The 5,742-nt window shown below is 37.9% G+C and overlaps 1 protein-coding gene across 1 annotated transcript in view; it reads right to left on the reverse strand.

Moving 5' to 3' along the window:
* cdh22 (cadherin 22) overlaps positions 1-4,810 on the reverse strand; it is a 168,597-nt gene extending 163,787 nt beyond the window's left edge. The window contains exon 1 of the mRNA XM_026265680.1: positions 4,420-4,810. The gene's annotated coding sequence lies outside the window, so the exon portion shown is untranslated. The remainder of the gene's footprint in view (positions 1-4,419) is intronic.
* Between the last annotated feature and the right edge of the window lie 932 nt (positions 4,811-5,742).

The raw sequence follows: 5,742 nt of genomic DNA on the forward strand, positions 1-5,742 counted from the left end.
ATATAATAAAAATAGGGTCCATATTTAAATAAAGACTCATTCTCAAGGGTACTGTTTGAGTAACAGTAATACAGCCTGACAGAGTAATGACAGTAATTATTGAATTATTGTTGTGGTGCTCCAAAAAAAATGCTTTTGAAAAAGCCACTTGACTTGCATGTAATCACAGTTACCTTAAAAAAAAAAACACAGCTTTTCATTTTATCCCACTTCTGTTTGCATGCTTCACTACTGCAGGGAATAATGACAGAGGCAAACTCAGTACAAGGTAAAACGTTGCGTTCATTCTAATAATACCTTCTTTATTTCAAAAGGTATAAATCCTTGTGGGTAACAGATCGAGAGTGAGCTGAATGAAAAATCAGGTTTAAAAGCAAATATTCTGTTTAAAATCAACATTCATGCATGTTAATCCAGCTATTCTGATTCCTGTGTTATCGGTGCAAAACTCACTCTGCATCTAAAGCTACTTTTGCTCTGCATCTAAAGCTATAATAAATGTAAACAAACAGCTAAATAGAAAATGAGTCATTACAAATGGCAAACATTCAGCATACATTCTAATGTCCAGTTGATGTGTAAAATCAAATCCGGCCATACTTTTATCATAAAATACCTTGATTCAATCTAGTTTACGTCAAATTAGTTCACTCTAACCTACACACTTCTGATGTAGTTCCCATTTAAAAAACAAAATAAACAGCATGAAGAAAAGAGCAAAAGATCTTGAAAAAAAGAGATCAACGAATGAGTAGTTTCAACTGAACATCCATTTTTTTTAACCATGTAGTCAGATGCATATAAATACATAACAGAAAGTCCATAAGAGCCATGCGTTATTTCACTATTTCACTATTTATACTATTTCACGTTATTCCTAGCAATACAGTAGTCTTTGCCTACATACATTTTTTATTATTAATTTATTCAGACTCATGCAAACAGTGAAACAACTTAAATTTAAAAAGTCTGAGATCAAGTGAAATTTAATTTTGCTTTTATCTTTCTAATTCCCTGCAAAAAATAAATAATCAAATAAATAAATACATTTTCATTCAAAGCAAAGCCTGACATTTAAATTCTTCAAATTCTTTAAGTTCTTATTTTTTTTTATGTTGGGATGAAATAACACGTTTTATGCTTCAATGAATGTAATTAAAATGTTTGAGAATCATATTATCTTATTTCCAGTGTTAAATGACAAACCAAATCCCAGCTTTTTAATTTTCAAGGCAGCCAAGCATCCCTACAATGGAACTACATTTTACCGAGCAAGAAAAAAATTAAAGGGTGCCCTGGATGCAAATGTCATGTTGATTTTCAAAAACCGAACAAAGCCTGTAGATATATAAAGATTCAATTAAGATTTTAATGCATTTCCCTTTATGAAAAGACAGTGCAAGATGTATACCAAACTATTCAGACTTCTTCACATACATATCGCCCACTCTGCTTCACAACAACAGTGAGAAAGCAGCCGTTGTTTCACAAGCAAATGGGTGAAAAGCCCACACACTCAGGAAGACAGCGAGGCCGGAAACACGGGGGGTCGCGTTCCTTTGGCATGAGCCGGATCTCGGAGCAGGTGTGGGATCGTAACACAGCAGATCATTTGAGCAAAGGTCTGCGGCAGAGGCACCTAAAGCAGGTGTGAAACTGCAGCGGCGCTCCCTGAACTCCACCACCAGACCGAGATCAATTAAACGGGCCTGATGGTCCGCCTTCCAGGAGTCATAAAACCTCTCTCATTTGTAACCCATATCTGTCATCTCTACCGCCCCTCAGGCAACATACATCAACTTCCCCCACCCTCGCACTCCCGCTGCGCTAAGGTTTATACTCCGACTCAGTAAAAGGTAATCAATGTTGTCCGTGGCACGTCGCTTCTTCCACACGATCTATCAAAGAGGGCCGCGTGTTAGGGCCCTGAGTCTAAGGACCCGAAGGCGAAGCGGCTGTTTGCGAGACATAAATCACGGTGAATCTATAACACATTAGTTCATGTGAGTTCGTAGCATGTATGTGCTTGTATGGAAAAGCGCTGCTGACAGGCATCTGCAGTCGCATTATGGGCGGCGCGGTGGTGCATGAGATCGCATATCAACACAGCTGTCAATAGCACTCAGAAAATACATAGGAATGCAATGACACACACACACACACACACACCTATAGATAGATAGGTTGGTGAAAGCAGCCGATAATTGCGGTGTTAAAAATTAACGCAATGATTACGTGCAAGCTGGAATGCGCTGACGCAACTCAGGTGTCATTAGCGGTGGATAATCTGAAGGGTGCAATGCATTAAGGCATCTCTGGACATACATCAGTCGCTTAATTGGATAATCTAAATCGCTGATTGTATATCGAGTTCCAGTGTAGGCTCCAAGGGGCCCAATGGGGAGCTGGGTAAATGACAACAATCAGCGAGAACAGAGCCGAGATGCTTGAGGATTAAACGGAGATCATGTCGGCACACAACGAGGGGCAAACAGCCACCGGTTTGTGAACGAGATAGAAAACGCTGTCAACTTTCACACAGCGCCTCTCTTGCTACACTGAGTTTTTCCCACACACACACACACGTAGAAGACATGAAAGGCATGTGCTCGCTCAGGAGACAAACCTTTAGAGATGTTGACTTATCGACGTGGATAAGTACCACACAGTCAAGGCTGCCTTGCTCTTACTGGAAACTACAAGATTAAGAAAACATGCAGTAGGGAATGAGGTTATAAAGCAATTCAAATGCATGAAACACGGTTGTGAACATAGTCTGCATTTTGCATTGTCTTTTTTTTTTTTTTACTTACTGAAAAAAAAAAAAAAAAAAAAAAGTCTACTCAATTTGCAAGCACAAAGCTTTGAACAATTATGTAGTCATGAGCCAAAATTAACATTCTGTGCATCAACAAGCCTATGCATTAAATGTCTAATGCATATATGCATGCATGAGCCAGTGCAGACATAAGTTACTGACTAAATATAAATAAGAACTGAGTGTTCTCAATTATCCACACAACCAACGCATGACGAAATTCAGCTAATCAAAGGCTGTACTACATCCACATACTGTTTTGATGATAACAGTCAAACAGGAGATCATCTCAGGAGTATTACAGAAATCATTCCTTGTTTAAATATTAAAGTGATTCTAAATAATATCACACAAGCCTATAGTATATGCATGAGTCAATACCAAGAAATACAGAAATGTCATATTTCAGAATATACACATCACGCTGGTTAAGATGAGAACAAGCCTTTTTAGGCAAAATGTTATTGACAATACTCTAAATGATCCTCCAAACAAATAAATCTCACCAATAATCAATGGTTTCCAGTCTAATTGAGCAGATTCAGATTCTGATCAATAGGTGATCCCCTCAATAACACACAGAGGAGCGAAGCCTCCGTTCAGTCAAGCACATCAAGATAGAAGTTCTCTTGATAATTCTGCAACACATTGCTTAAGTTTCATTTACATTTATTCATTTACCAGACGCTTTTATCCAAAGCGGCTTACAATCAGGGAATACATCCAAGCGATTCATCTTCAAGAGGCAAATAGACACAGGAAGTGCTCGTCATACTAAGTTTAAAGCATTGTTCAAATGAGTAGACGCTAGACAGAGAAAGATGAAAGAAAAGAGAAAAGGGTTTTGCTTAAGTTTCAATAAATTGCTTGAGTTTTAATACTGACGTGATACTAAATTATTGCCAAGATGAGTTACAGTGGTGGAAAAACACAAGCCATGGTCATTATAACCTTTAAAATATGCATCATCTATGAAAAGAGACAGATAAACTATTTCTGATGCAGAGAGTGCATCCAGGGGAAAAATGGGACAAGCTTAATCATCATCATTAGTGTACATGCTTCTGTTACTAAAAATTATAGATCACTACATATTAAAAAAGGATTTGGACCAAAAAAGGTCCCACCTGTTTTCTCCCTACGTATATTTATTGCATATGTATATTTTGGAAAATAAATGCAAGTAGACACAGACACCGTTTTGAATGATTTGCCAAACTAACCCAATAAATCACCGCAATATTCAGTCATTTCTGGATTTATCAGCAGATTTTAAAATTGAACAATAGATGATTTTAATCAGTCGGTGTGTATAGAATATCTATGCAACTCTTTCCAACTTTTCGTTCGGGCAAATTAACATATCGATAATAACAGAAAACAAAAGACGCATTAAAGATAAAACGGCTTATTGATTAAGACGCAAACTACTGGCAACAAGTTGCGCGTAACCCTTCAATATAAGACACTATCTGTCTTAGACACATCTCAAGCCGTGTTATACATCTCAATCGATGTTCTACACAGAATCTGAGAGTTGGACTCATGCATTGGCTGTAAGTCTCTGTAATAAAGCATAAGTTTATGGAGAGGAGCTTTACCTGAAGCGCAGTCACACTGAAGCCTCGGCTGTGGATTTGACGCACTGTGTTCCGCGTAATTCGTGCTGCTCCTCTATTAGGGTACGATCCTCAATGCGGCGTGAGCGCTGGGGACAGACGCGGTGCGATGCGATGCGATGCCTGCTCTCCTCTCCGCTCTTCTCCGCGCCGCGCGTGATGGGAGTCTCTTCTGTCTCCAGCGCGCGCGTCTGACAGCAGCGCGCAGCCTCATGCGGCGATGAGCAGAACTGACTGAATAAGAGCAGGGCTGAGAGTTCACATACCGCTGCGTGCGCACTTGCGTTGACCCTCGAAGTATGCATTATACATTTAATGTCTCATTTGCCTTTCTTGCATAAAAAGGAACTCCCGCTTGCACACACTTTCGATTAATGTTATTATGTATACAAGATGTTTATATTTCATCGTCTTGCATTAGTTTTGCACCTCTACCCCCTCCCCAAAATGATTAAAGCTCTAATGATTCTGTCGACTCTGCTTTTTTTTAAAATTATGTCACAAATAACGAATACAAACATAATCATAATAAAAGCAAGCATGCAGCGGTTACTGTAAAAAATTTTTATTTTTTTTTATTTTATTATTAGTTGTAAATAAGATAATTGCTTTACGTTTTATTTGGTCTTTCTAATTCTAATGTTGCTTTAAAGGTTTGTTTTACTTTTCTCTTTTTTAAGTGTAAAAGGTAAAATGCATGTACATTTTATTAGTAATCGCATTAAAAAAAAAAAAAAACTTGACCATTAAGAGCCACTGTCACTAAATCCCATTGAGAAGGAATATAACTATTATTTTTCCCCATTTGCCCATAAAATATTTGGTAAAACTATTAAAACTAATTTGCAAGCATACGGTTACGAATTCAACAGGTGTCACGGTCACGATGTCATAACAATAGTCTAGAATCAATTTAGTGACAGCGCCACCTAATGGCAACATACAAAGTATTGTGTCAAAGCTAGCAATGTAACCTTTTGGCCAGCATGGACTGGTGGTGATCCGACCCAAATTTAGATCAATAATTCAATATGGCTGAGATCAGAAGTGCAAAATGACCAAAACTCTATTGGTAAAGATTCTGAGTTTCCACTGTAATTAAGACTTCGTGGTGGCGTTCATGTGTGACAAACTTGTAAACAGCATGGGATCTTACAGATAAAACTTAAACATACAGGTGCATCTCAATAAATTAGGATGTCGTGGAAAAGTTCATTTCAGTAATTCAACTCGATTTGCGAAACTGGTGTATTAAATAAATTCAACTTACTGAAGTAGTTTAAGTCTTTGGTTCTTTTGTGAGGA

Source organism: Carassius auratus, chromosome 6, assembly GCF_003368295.1.
Source record: "Carassius auratus strain Wakin chromosome 6, ASM336829v1, whole genome shotgun sequence".
Classification (NCBI taxonomy): domain Eukaryota; kingdom Metazoa; phylum Chordata; class Actinopteri; order Cypriniformes; family Cyprinidae; genus Carassius; species Carassius auratus.